Here is a 14,832-nt window from a genome sequence, read left to right on the forward strand (position 1 = left end):
CTGCGAGGAGGCGAGAGACAGGGAAGCATCGAGGGGGCATGAATAAGGTGTGTTTGGGCTGCACAAGTGAGGCAGAGGGCAGTGCCTTGGTTCACGGGGCAGGAGACATGGAGGGAGAGATTTTCCACTGGTTCTTGGGGCCAGAGGCTGTGGATGATGACTGTGAGCAGAGGCCCTTGTGTCCTAGCTCCTCGTGACCTGTTGGAGACTGGACCCGGGGGTGCTGAGTTTTTAGGGGATTTGAAAGTATTGTTTCTCAGCGCTTTATAGGTTAAGATCAAGTGTAAAACCTGTTCTTATCAGTTGTAATATCTGATATGTTTCCTAAGGGAAAGCTGTATATTGAGGGGTTTTTTTTGTTCCTTGGAGCTGGATTATGAAGCTTGCTCTTTCCTCTCCTTGCATCAGCCTGGTACTGCAGTGCTTTCAGGAATGGTGCCTTTTTCCCCCTTTGGGGATATATAGTAGTGCCAAAAAATAGAACTTGATGTTTTAAGGAAAAATGGGTAGAAGAGTTTTGTCTTGTGGTTATGTGACTTTTCCTGTATTTGGATGGAAGGTGTGGTTGTCAGTTGAAATTGTGGTCCTAAAATGCCCAAAGTTTTCTGTCCCCTGTTCTTTTTCTCTTTCTTGACCTTTTGTTTTCCTACTTTTACTCTTACATTTTCACTAATATCTTCTCTCACTTTTAATTTCTTCCATTCCTTTCCTGATCTCTAACTATTCCCTATTTCACAGACTGCCTCTTTTTCACCTTATATTTTATCTCTGTTGTTTCCCTCCTCCTTTTTCCTCCCCCTGCTCTCTTCCCCCCTCCCCACCCTGCTTTTCCTTTTGTCTTGCTTATCTCTACCTATTTACATTCTCACTGACACCCTACCACACTTTTAGCTTCTCTCATTCCTTGGAGTCTCACACCCGCAGAGACTCCCTATGCCTAACAAAGGATGACTGTGCCTGAAAGCTTGCTAAGAACTTTTTTCCAACTACTCACTTGGTCTAGTAAAAAAAAATCACATCTACCCAAAGAACCTTGCCTGCCTATATCCTTAGACCAAAATGGCTACAACCAAAAACCCAGAAGTCTCTGGATGTGGTTGTCATACAATCAGAAAATTAGAGTTGGAAGGTGTGGAATCAGAAAAAATATATGCCTTAAACTTTGATTATTTTAGTTATAAGATGACATAACCGCTTTGTGTAGAATTGCTGGCTCTGTACAGTAGAACAGATAAGGGCAAGTGTTTGTTCTTTGTAACTCTTCTGCAACTGCTTCACTCACCACGGCCTTGAAGGTAAAAAAAAAAAAAAAAGTATGTACAAAGTAGATTTCCAGGTGCAAGAAGGAGGTTTGTGTACTAACCCCACCTCCCCCATAATTCCCATCCTGATTACAGCAAAGAAATAATGAAGTAATATTATAGCTGCTTTTCATGCTAATTTCACTATATGATCACGTGAGTTGTAAGCGACTGTTAAAAAGTATATAAGCCTCCTGATTTTGCTCTTGGGGGGGGGACCCCTTCCAAGTGCTTGGGAAATCCATGTCACTTTGGAACTCCCCCTACAGCTGTAGTTTCTTTTGAATAAAAGCTTCTGCTGACCTGACCCAAAAGTACTCTGTGTGTGTTTCCACGACAAAGGGATCTCAGGAGGTCTAATCCAGCATTTCTCAATCCCTCGGTCACAACAAAAGTGGGTCACAAGAATATATGAAAGGACCACAAACAAACTTTAAAAATGCTCTCGCCCAAGGTCTCCAGACCCTGACTATCCAGGTCACCTACTTGCCTCCCAGAGCTGAAGAGCTTCAAGGACAACTACAACACACTGGAGAGCACCCTGTGAGCTCCAGGGACCTGCCATGAGGAAAGCCCCTCTCCAGGTGGGGCACTGTGGCACAGACAGCATAGTGGTGGCCTGGCAGCGGAGAGGCTGTAGGGCTCTGAGATTGCTCCCTGCCCTGTGGTGTTTTGTCACCCGTGGCTCCACAGAGGCTTCGTCTGGGTGTGTCCCGTGGCCAGGAAGCTCCTTCCAAAGCAGTAGGCTGGCTGCAGAGCTGGAAGGTGACCAGCCCCCTGCATGGGCTCCCAAGAGATTCCAGACTCGTTCCCTTTCTCAGCTAGTGGCTTTGCAGGTGCTAGTCTTGTGCACAGACAACTTGATTAGCTGTAGCTTATTTATGAGATGATCTGAGTTAGTGCTCACCTCTGCCTGTGCCCTCACTCCCAGAGACTGCCAGCAGGGCTGATCCTCCATCTGTCATGTCTGTGCAGGCTTGGGGCTCTCTCTGGACCTGCTCCCCTGTTCTTTCCAAAGGGAAAATACCTCTCCTTATGGTTCTCTACAGCAACAAGGGCCAGGTTCAATTTTGGGGGTACTAAATATATTTTACCTTGGCTCGAGCCCCCACCCAGTCTACCTGGGAAACACTAAATGAATCACTAGGGTGTCCAATAAAACCAACAACCTTTCCCTCGCAAGCAGTATGAACACAAGCATCTGATTTATTACAAACACCAAAACACAACATAAGCAAAACCAAAACACTGTCCTCGTTCAAAATAGACCCTATATCACCCCTACCCCTATTTGGGAGCCTTTGACCCCAGGCTCAGCAGTCTGAGAGTGGGGGAGTCTCGACCCAAAAGAGGTTAGTCCCTGGGAATTCGGGTGTGTTGTCTCCCTCACTGTCGCTATCTGCCCTTCTGTGTTAAGAAGGGCCCTTTGGTGAGTTAATGTAGCTCCGCTGAGCTGCTAGGGGAGTGTCAATCTCTGCTCCTGCCCTTGATTCCCATTGATGTGACTCTGCTGAGCTGCTGCAGAGTGCCGATCTCTGCTCCCGCCTGAGTGGCTGTGGGGGTAAGCTACCAGCTCCTGCTCTGGACTCCCAGTCCAAACCCCACCCAGCTACTGGACTTGAAACCCTGGCTCTCTGTACCACCTGGCCTCAAGCTCCAGTAAGCATTCCAGCATCCCCCCTCCCCTCCACAGGGGATCCAGGGGAAAAACAAAGAGCAAGCCCCCCAGCCCAGGTGGCCTGAACCTTAAGTTTAAATTTAAACCTTAAATAAAAAGTATCTAGAGTTCTAGAGTTTTGTGTTTCTGAACCTTAAATAATTTTTCTGACCTCCTCACAGGCTCCCAGGCAAGAAGCAGCCTCACTAGAACACTGCTAATGCAGACCAATCAATTCAAAGGGAGTTGGCACTCCAGGATTTGGCCAGAGTCACTCAACTGGTTTTACAGGTTCTGGTGAGGAATCTTAAGGCAGTGGTCTGGGGGGGATGGGAGGTGGTCCTCTCCAGTCCTAGAGGAGGCACAACATACAACAATCATACAGAAAACATGATCATGCTTTACAGCCAAGCAAGATGCAGTGACATGAAAAAAACAAATCATATACTAAAAGTCAAACATCTACTAAACATATTTTAATTTCTTTCAAAAAATATTTTTGTCCTGATTTACTTGTGTTTATGCAGTGGTAAGGTGTGGGGTATGGCTGTGTGTAGGGTATGTTGGAGCTGTGGGTGTATGTCTATATGGGGGTTCTTGGAGGGTGAGGTTTGTGGGGCATGAGGAAGGGTGGGGGCGTGGGGACCCCTCCCCCCATGGCACACAGCCCCTGCCATTGGACAGCAGTAGCAAGCAGCAGGCCTCAGGGTGCTCATGACCTGTGCAAGTGCAGCTGCCCGGCAGCGTCCGGTTCGAGCCAGTTCCAGGAGCTACACATGGCGGCAAGGAGCAGAACCAGGCCAGTACACCTCTATCGCACAGGGCTCATGTGCAGCTGCCAGGATTCTCACGCCCCTGGGGAGAAGCCCCACGGGGTGGAACTGGCAGCCTGGCCCTCTTCCTGCCACCATGTGCAGGTCCCGGGATTCTGCTGGGAAGTAGGCAGTGGGGCTTCCTGCAACTTCCAGCAGAGTCCCAGGATGTGCACATAGAGGCAGGGAGCAAGGAAAGCAGCCGGCTCCATCACGTGGGGCTTCCCCTCCTGGTGGTGTGCGAGTCCTGGGAGTTGCACATCAGCTGCAAGGAGCCCTGCTTTTTATTTTTTCTTCTAAAATATTTATTTCTATATACAGTACCTATATATCTCTCCACCTTCAACACTCAGCCAAGTGGCCTCTTTGGTTCACTGGTTGCACCACGGAACCATGCACCCATCTCCATACCCATACCCCCACCCACTGCCCTCCTCAAAGGGTCTACTCCTGAAAAAATCTATGCTAGACCCCTCTCCACCAGATGAGGTCCGCCATTTCTTTCCCATCATCCTCTTCTGTCTTCCATGATGGAACCAGGCTGACCCAAGCTCCATAGTCCTGCCCAGCTGCAGCTCCCCCCTGCACTGCTTCCCTACCTGCTGCCCTAGAGCAAGCGCTACAGAAGGGACACAAGGAGGAGCCAAGCAGCAGTGGCAGCAGCAGCCCCACCCAGAAGCTGTGTGTATTGGCCAGGGCTGGGGCCCTCCCATGCACGAGGGTGGGAGTGAAGCATACAGGCTGGGCGGGGTACAATTAATTGGTAGGTGCCCGCAGGCTGGATGAAAGCACCTGGTGGGCCGAATCCACCCTACAGGCTATATTTTGCCTGCCCCTGATCTAGACTCTATTTCTTTAACTTACTAATGAGAATGTCACAGGAGACAGTGCCAAAAGTCTTGCTAAAATAAATATATATCACATCCACTGCTCTCCCCCAGCCACAGAGCCTGTTACCTTGACATAAAAGGAAGTAAAGTTGGTCAGGCATGACTTGCTCTTGTTGAAACCATCTCGGCTCTTTCTAGTCACCCTGGTATCCTCTAGGTCAGTGCTTCTCAAACTATCTGATGTGGTGGACCGGCAATTTTTTTTTCCAGTGGGCCAGGGACCGGTGCCCGGTTCAGCCAGTGGCAGCAACTGCATGTAACAGCACTACACAAATGTGTGACCGGCTGTTTCTTTCTCTTTCCCCACCTCGCACGACGTGACATCACCTGGAGTGTTGGAACATCCGAACTGTGGCACTATGACATATCAATGTTATGCTTCTGAAAATATATTTCTTTCTTTCCTGGCAACTCGCTGCGGACCGGCAACCGGTGGCTCACAGACCGGCACCGGTCCACGGACTACCACTTTGAGAAGCACTGCTCTAGGTGCTTAGAAATAGACTTCTAAGCAATTGCCCAGGGAAACCTGCCAAGAAGAAACAGAGGCCACTGACCACCTCCTATGGCACTGCCCGTATGCCAAGGGTGTGTGGAAAAGGCTCCTTGAAGGAGTGACAGGAGTCAGGCTGATGACAAGGGAGGCGGCACTGTACAGACAGCTGACTGAGCAGCAGGGGTCCCAGACAATGCACTTTGACCAGTTTGTGTCCTGCATCAGAAGCGCCCTGTGGTGATGCAGGAACCCCCTGTTATACAAGCACGCTGAGCTCAAGAAACAGACTGTGTTAGAATGTTTCTGAGCGAACTCCAGTCCTACCACCGGAAATCGGTGAGAGAGAACGGTGAAGATGCAGCCAGCTCTACCTGCAAAAACAACACCTGGCACAGGTTGTTCAAAACCCCCCCAGGAGGGGAAGCGGATGGGGAGAATGAAGAGGACAGAGATGCAACTGGACATGGAGACAGCGAGAAGGACTACAACAGGATCAGCAGCAACAGAAGTGACAGCAACATTGACAGCGACAAGGACAGTGAATGAACTGAGTATGTAAGCGCCCAATCAGGGCTTGGATGAAGGGACTACATTTGGTTAGAGGAGGGTTGAGGGTGGGTGCACAGGGGCGCAGGGGAGTGGGTGCATTTATTGTAACGGGAACACAGGCTCCTTAATGTGGTTTAAGATGTGTGATGGAAAGTTTATGATAGAGGGGGTGTGTGTGTGTATTAATAAAGGAGGAAAAAGCTTAGAAATAGACTTCTTGATGACATGTTCCATCATGTTTTCAGGTATCAACATCACACTGGTTTGTAATTTCCTGGATCTTTCTTCTTCCCTTTCTTAAAGATAAGCACTAAGTTAGCCTTTTTCCAGTCATCCAGGACCTCACCCAACCTCCACAAATTCTCGAAGATAAACGCTAGTGGTTCTGAGATAACCTCAGCAATTCTTTTACTAATCTAGGATGTATCTGTCCAGCCATGATAACTTGAAAATATCCAGCTTTGCCAAGTAATCCTCAACTGTTTCTTCCACTACTCTATGTTGCTTGTCTCCTCCTCTGTCCTTGCTACCAGCTGTTCTTGTCATCTGGCAGCTGATCAGTTGTGAAGACCATAATATGATAATGAATTAATGTAAGTTAAACTTAAGGCACTCATTCTTTCTGGTGGAATAATGGCAGAAATTATTTTATCTATTGCTCTTTAAAAATGTTAGAGAATTAGTCTTAATATAAACAAACAAATTTACACTTATTTACAAAAATTTCTAAGGGAAAGTGATGAAACAGGATTGTGATAAATGGTTTGTCATTTATAGTCAGCATATTATAATGCAGAACAGAGGCAGTTACATAAAGGACAGGAAAATACATAACTAGATGGAATGCAATTGAACATCTAAAGCTGGAAAACAAGTATCTTAAAATTGAAAAACACTGCTGTTTTCTCCTGTCTTCTACAAATAAATCGTGTCAGTCTGAAAAGACTTTTCATGCTTGGAAGAAAGACTTCCATGCAGCTTAAAAAAGCCCAGGAGTAGGATGAGATATAATAAAAAAAGATGAGTTCTTGTGTGACTATAACAGAAGATCTGCAACCCATACAGCAGTGATTCCCAAAGGGTGTGCTGCAGCATACTAGCATGCCATAATCGCAGCAGAAGTATACCACAAAAAATGGGCTGGATCAAGCCCCAGCGGGGCCAGCCTCTTGCATTGGGGTCAGGTCTTACCCACAGAGGACCTGCCAGGTGGTGTTTTGTCACATGACAGCTGAATTGGGCCGTGGCTGGGCCTGCACTGCATGCAGGATTGAGCTAGATCTGGCCTATGGACCAGTGAGCGAAGCGTGCCACGAATTTTAATCTGGAAAAAAAAGTGTGCCCAAATTATCAAAAATTTGGGAAACGCTGCCTTACAGAATGCCCGTAAAATGATGTTATGCTACAAAAATCTAGAAGCAAAAAAACTGTTCAGTAATGTATGCAATTTTCTTATATATGTATTTTAAATGCTCATTAAATGCTTCCTGTAAAACTAGTGTGCAAATATTCTAATTTTGTATAGGAATTAAATCAAGCATCTAAAAATTAGTTATAGGTTAATTTCAGATTTTGGAAGGGCACTGGAGCTCTTCAAAGAGAAAGCCCACATCTTTATATTGGCTTACTAAGTCTTTTGATTCATCAGAGGAGAATCAGAACCCACATCTTTCTGAATTAAATCCAAAGCACTTGAAAGGCTTTTATTGATTTCAGTGTGCTTTGGATCAGATGCAGTTAACAGTACATAGTCCTTGCTTGGTAGTCAACACAGACAGACCAGAGCTTGAATGTATATGGCAATAATATTTGTTTCTGAAAATGGTCCCTCCAAAATTTAGCAAAACATGTATAATTAGTTCTGTGGAAGCTTGTTTCACTGAACAATATCTAGAAGAGCCTGCCTGGCACTTCTTACCAGCACCAAGGTTACTTAGTGCAATGACTAGAGCCTGCTACAGTAACTTGGTGGGTAGCCTGCTGGCTTCCCAAGCCCAAGGTTCTGGGTTTAGGACCCTTAGTTGCCTTGATCAGGGGCTCTCCTTGGCTACATGTTCAATTTTCCTGCCATGGATTGCAACCTTGTTGTGGTGGAGAGGTTTGCATTCTACCAATGACCTTGATAGCAATGTCATATGGAGTTTCATGTGCCTGATGGACTCACCATGGCAACAAGGTCAAGAGTGAAGTTTCCAGACTCATAGAGATGCAAAAATGAAAATAAAAGTCCTCAATGGCACATTAAGCAGATGAAAGAAGAATATTTCATAATGGCTGCAAAAGCAGATGAAGACTACAACAGAATAGAAGCCTCTGGTTTCTAGGCTACCTAGGTTTTCCTTGCCATTGAATTAAGATTTCTTTCCCACAAAGTATTATGTAGGTGCTGAGGTGCAACAGAATCCCCATGGTAAAAGAAGACTTGCAGGCATCTTCTTCAATGACAAGTCCTACAGCAATGGATGAGTGGTGACAGGGGCAAGTGCTAGTGATTACCAGAAGCCCCTAGGCAAGGATATACAATGGAGGCGACGATTGTACGATGTTCATTCTGCACTTGGAACTGAGACAGGTGTGCAACTTAGCAGCTGAAATCATGACTATGCAGGCCTACTTAGGATTCACTCTGCTCACCCCATAAAGAGAGGGGGTTAGAAAAGGTGCCATAAACAAAGTCTGTTTCATTCTACCTGACTAGAAAACTGTGCGCAGTGGGGTAACTCTATCTGCAGTCCAAATCAAGTAATGAAGCTTGCAACCTGGAACACCCGTAACAGCAACCAGAATGAAGGACAGCAGTCATGGCCAGAGAACTTGAGCGATTTGATATTGACATTGCTGCACTTAGTGTGACCAGATTCATAGATTCATAGATTCAGATGTGCAGCCTGGGAGTAGTTCACAGAGCATAGTGGTGGCTACACCTTTTGGAAAGAAAAAGTAAAAAAAGACAGACACATCCACAGCATTGGTTTTGGTATCAAGATCAAGATTGTTACTTAGATGCTGGAATGTCCAGTTGGCATCAATGAACGCCTCATGACCCTTCATCCTTTGATTCAATTAACAGAGAGTGGCCCTGTGCTGTAGTAGTAAGGGTTAACTCCCTTTCTACAGAGTGATATCATCCACAGAAAGGGATCAGTCCACCACTTTGGGTGAGGAATTAGTTGTTACAATAAAGACTTAATGGGGATAAAGAGTTTTCCTGTTTCGTCCTAAGACCCAGACTAACATATGGTGTTAGCAGTGGCAAATCCTGCCACTAACAGGAAATCAAAACAGGTGATCCCCAAAGGATAGACCTGACTCTAGCAGCAGCTGAATCCAGTGCAGAGCAGAGCCGGGTGCCTCTACCTGCAGCAGAGCCCAGGATAGTGCTGAGGTTGGCTACAGAGACCATGCAGGCACTCAAAGTTGCATCACCAGAAGAGTTTGATTTCCAATCCCCGGGAATGTGGCCTTGATGGATCAGGAGGTTTAATCACTTCAGGAAAGTGTCCGGCCTGGACAAACAGTCGGAAGCTTATCAAGTGAGTACTCTTATCTACTCTATGGAAGATCAGGTGGATGAAATTCTGCTGTCACTGCCTCTTACAGATGCAGAGCAAAAGCCTATATGCTGCAGTGATAGAAGCATTAATTGATCATTTTCTGAGCAAAAGAAATGTGATTTATGAACAAGCTAGATTCAACAGCCATAAAAAGGAGCCATCAGAACCTGTGGATGGATTCATCACATCTTTGTATACAATGGCTGAATCCTACCGATATGGGGAACTTAAGGAGGAGCTAATTAGGGACTGCCGAGTTGTGGGGCTTCATGATACAGAGTTCTCACAAAGATTGCAGCTGGACCCTGATTTAACGCTTCAGAAGGCTATCACAGAAGCTCGCCAATGAGAGCTTGTTAAACAGCAACAAAGAAAAATCACGAGTGATTCTCAGTCCTGTCAAGCATTAGTTAACATGGATACAATGCACACTGTAAAGAAACTACAAAGAAATACGAATAGAATGGACAAGCACAACGAACACACAAGGAGTGGTCCCACCAGCGCCCACAGCAACAAACGAGTGGGAAAGGAGGCCAATGCCACAGGTGTGGACAAACTCCAGAATGTAATCACACTCAGTGTCCTGCTACAGAAGAGGTATGTTGCTGATGTAAACAGAAATGTCACTATGCTTCAGTTTGTAGCTCCACCACCAGAGTCTGTGAAGTCACAGAACAGGATGCAGAGATTGCACAGTACTTTTAGATGAAGTTACAGAGTCTTCATCAGATCAAGGGGTCTGGATGACAGAAACTGAGCTCAATGGACAGCCAATGCTATTTAAAATAGATACAGGAGCAGCGGTTTCAGCTATCCCTGATTCTTACTACAGCCCACATAGGGATGGGATTCTCCTTCCCCTACTAAATAGCTACGGGGACCAGGCGACACTACCCTCAAAGCACTGCGATCCTTTAAAGCGATCCTGTGCAAAGATGACATTGAAGAAATGTACAGACCAGGAAGTCTATGTGATTGGTAATCTTGCTGTGCCTTTATTTGGTTTACTGGCTATACAGGTGCTGCAACTTGTCTAACGACTAAATGAAATAGTGGACCGGAAATCTCTGGAGCAGTAGTACAGAACCAAATACCCATTGGTCTTTTTTGGTCTGGGAAAAATGTCCGGTGAATATCAGGTACACCTAAAAGCAGGTGCTATTCCATATGCATTAACTACTCCAAGATGGATGTCTTTGCCACTAATGGGCAAAGTTACAGAAGAGCTAGCACGCATGGAGGAAATGGGAGTAATTACAAAGATTGAAGAACCTGCTCCTTGGTGTTCTGGGATGGTGGTTGTGCCAAAACTGAATGGTAAGATTAGGATATGTATTGACCTCATGCAGCTGAACAAGTATGTGTGCAGAGAAACACATTCTTCCTTCTATGGAACACACCTTGACTCAACTTGCAGGAGCCAAAGTTTTCACAAAATTGGAAGCTTGGGCAGGGTTCCAATCTGGCAGATTCCTCTAGCTGCTGAATCATCCAAGCGAACAACTTTTATTACTCCATTTGGACGCTACCAGTTTAAACAGCTACCTTTTGAAATCTCATCAGCTCCTGAATTATTTCAGTTTCAGATGTCACAGATATTGGATGGCCTAGAAGGTGTTCTTTGCCATGCTGAAGGTATTTTGATTTTTGGGACCACCAAGGTACAAGACGATGCATGAGTGGATGCAACACTCAGAAAACTCCAAGAAGCTGGAGTTACACTTAATGAAAAGTGCACCTTTGCTATTTTGCAGTTCATGCTCGTGGGACATTGGATTATACCACACAGAATCCCACCAGATTCATCAAAAGTTACAGCTTATCAAGGTGTTCCCAGAACCCAAAGATGACCTCCATTACACAGATTTTTAGGCATGGCCACATACTTGAGTCATTTTGCGCCAAACTTAGCAACAATAACACAGCCTTTAAGAGACCTCTTAAGTGACAAGAACATATGGCTCTGGGGACTGCTACAGCAGTTGGCCTTCAGTGAGATCAGATCTATAATCAGTTCATTCCTGATATTGGACCAATATGATCCAACATGAGAAACTCATATTGCAGCAGACGCTTCATCATACAGGATTGGAGGAGTGTTGCAACGTCAGGAAGCGGGCCACTGGGCCCCTATTGCTTTTGTGTCAAGTGTGCTTGCTCCACCTGAAACTCGATATGCACAGATAGAAAAAGAAACACCAGCAGTTATACGGACATGTGAGCGATTCAGAAGTTTCCTTGTGGGCCTGACTTTTACTTTATAAACTGATCACAGGCTACTTGTGCCTGTTAGGAGACAAACCTCTCAATGAACTTCTACCAAGAATCCAGAGATTTTGCCTCAGAATGCTGAAATTCACTTACAATATAGTACATATCCCAGGAACAGTTGATACTCTTTCTAGGGCACCATTACAGACTCCACTGTCTCTAGAAGAACTCCGCCAGGAGCGAGATATTGCTGTTTATGGGGACATTACTGCGGATGGGATACCCATATCTGCTTCACTACAAACAAGAATTCAGGAAGCTCAAGAAGTTGATTCCTCTTGCCAGAATATAAAGAAATACTGCTTGGAAGGATGGCCTCAAGTAAGATTCAAGGACTGTGAACTAGCAAAGTACCAACAAGAGAGACTCAATCTACATGTTGTCAGAAACATAGTGATGTTCCACAATAGAGTACTGATACCTTCAGCACTACTCCAGGAAACCATAGAGGAGATTCATGATGCTCATCAGGGCATTACAAAATGTCAAGCCAGGGCTCACCAGACAGTTTGGTGGTCCTCCATCTGTGATGACATACAGAACTGGGTGTACGGTTGTACGGTTTGTGCTCAACACCAATCAGTCTATGTGATGCTATGCCTCACAACTAACTGATTTACCAGATCTTCCGTAGCAGATGTTGGGAGCTGATTTATTCACCTGGAAGGGTTTTGTTTACCTCATTGCTAGTATTATTCCCGTTACTTGGAGATGGTACAATTACAGAGCACCACAATAGAGAGAGTTATATGGCACTGAAAAGTATATTTGCACGCCGTGGCATACCTTTAGTAGATCTGATAATGGCCCACAATTTTCTGGAGCCATGTTTAAGCAGTTTGCAGCCCAGTATGACTTTCAGCATGTCACCAGCACTCCACATTTCCCCCGCAGTAATGGAGAGTCAGAGTGTGCAGTGCGGACTATGAAGAATTTGCTCCAGAGGAATGAAGATCTCTACAGGCACTCTTGATCTATCATTCAATGCCACTGGAGCATGGGTGGAGTCCAGCTGAGTTGCTTATGAGTTCTAGACTCTGTACAATCTTTCCAAGTATGATCAATTACTTGGTTCCAAAACTTGTAGATCCACAGGAATTTTGTGAGAAAGACAAACAGATAAAGGACCATTAGAGATAGAACTATGACACTAGGCATGTTTCAAGACATGTACCTGCTCTTTCCCCCCAGCAGGAAGTTTGGATCCCAGATCCAGGGGTCCAAGGCACCGTCCAGGCTAGGGCAGATACCCCTCATTCATACTGGGTGGAGACACTGTGGAAACACCCATACCTATTCCATGAGGTGTGTCTCACTTTTTCCACGGGATCTGTTATAATCTCCATTCTCTTACGAGTGGACAGCGTGCTCTTAGCTTTGTATAACTGGGTCTGGGGTAAGGGCAACCACTCTTTCCTGCCATGACTTATTCTTCTATATAACTTGGGAGGAAGATCTTAGTCCCCGTGTGTGTTGTCTTTAATCCAGCCCTGGCACTGTCTTCTGGGGCTCCATCTCCCGTACACCCCGCCTTACGCCAACATTCAAGATCTTAAAAAGATGTTCAAGGGCACGCAGGCTATGCTTTCTTATAGTGCCTTCTGAGGTCGATAGCATATAAAGCAAAAACACATAGGAAAACTCAGAGATCACTCCAGGGCTTAGTCCCTTCTCACAGTCCTCTAGCCCAGAGTTGGACCACTCAGGTCCTTGTCTTGCTAGACCCCTTTGACTTTAGGGTCTGCAGTCAGAACAGTCCAGTATGAACCATGCTTGACCACACTGTACTCATAATTCTTCTCTGTCTGGTCCCAATCATCTGTCCCTGACTGCCAAGACACACTTGTGGGTAAGTCATTTGGCTCCTCTGAGTCCCTTCGATGGGTTTGCTGCCAGCAGGCTGCTTTCCACCATTCACCCCTCCCGGGGCTTCCAGACCTCACTTTCGGTTCTCCCGGGTTCCTGGGTTGGGTCATTTTTAAGCTGGGCATGGGGTTCCTCCTCTTTAGGCAGCAGCAGCATGTGCTTATAAAGCATGACCATGTTGGTGATGGAGTTTCCTCTGTGTTTGTCCTTTTGCTCGGCACCGCTTTTCGTTGCTGCTTCACTGTCTCTCACTGTCTCTGCAGGTAAGGTTCTTCTTGGATTCTCTCCATGCTGCCACAGACACATAGTGATCTTCTCTGTAGGAATCAAGAACATCTCTGCAAATTCCACCTGTTTACCACAAAAGGTCTAGACGCACCTCAGTTCCACTGAAGAGATTAGACCTGTGTACTAATAGGGTCTAAATGAATAGACTTACCAATGTTTCTGCTTTGTTTAGGTTCCTTTTGTAACTGTGTATCAAGTTTTCCCTTGAGAAAGGGGGATGTAGTAGTAAAGGGTTAACTCCCTTACTAAAGAACGATATCATCCATCAGTCGACCACTTTGGGTGAAGAGTTAGTTGTTACAATAAAGGCTTAATGAGGACAAGGAGTCTTCCGGCTTCTTCCTAAGACCCAGAATAACACATATGCAAGACCCTGATGAGATCTAGATGCCCGCCAACATTAGTTAGCATAATCAGGCTTCATCATGACAATATGACAGCAACTCTCCTGAGCAATGATTTAGAACCAGAGCCATTCGCTGTTAGAACTCTATTATTAAACCCCTTCTCTATTAGAACTGAAGGCAAGCAAGGATATGTGATTGCACTAACACTCTTTTCCATCTATATTACCACTATTTTGCATTCCAGAGCTTCCACCTGGAATCAGCATCCAACACTGCATGGACAAGAATCTGTTTAACACCAACCAGTTACATTCAAAATCCAAAATAACCAACATCTCCATTACTGATCCTTAGTACCATAATGATTGTGTCATGTATGCTCATTCAACTGAAGAACTCCAAGTTACTCTTGACTGCTTCCGTGAAGCATATGAAATGCTTGGATTCACTGTCAACTTCATGAAAATCAAGATACTTTACCATCCCACCCCAAACCAACCAACTGCTCCTCCACATATTACAATTAGAGGATAGTCCTCAAAGAATGTTAAGCATTTCTCCTACCTGGCTAGCCACCTTTCCCAAAAAGTAAATACAGACAATGATATTCAACACCAGATAAAATTTCCCAGTATTTCCTTTAGACATCTCCAAAATTGTGTCTTCAATGATTATGACTTCAGGACCCAGACCAAACTTCTTGTCTACCAGGCTGTTGTCACTCTTACTCTGTTGCTTGGGTGTGAAACTTGAATGACATATCAGAAACAGCTGAAAGCTTTGGAACTTACCATCCAT

At 45.4% G+C, this 14,832-nt stretch overlaps 1 non-coding gene across 1 annotated transcript; it reads left to right on the top strand.

The window, feature by feature from the left end:
- Positions 1–248: 248 nt before the first annotated feature.
- LOC132248969 (U2 spliceosomal RNA) lies at positions 249–446 on the top strand. The gene has a single exon (XR_009460436.1). It is a non-coding gene; the product is annotated as a U2 spliceosomal RNA (small nuclear RNA).
- Positions 447–14,832: the final 14,386 nt, after the last annotated feature.

Source organism: Alligator mississippiensis, chromosome 2 (assembly GCF_030867095.1).
Source record: "Alligator mississippiensis isolate rAllMis1 chromosome 2, rAllMis1, whole genome shotgun sequence".
Lineage (NCBI taxonomy): Eukaryota > Metazoa > Chordata > Crocodylia > Alligatoridae > Alligator > Alligator mississippiensis.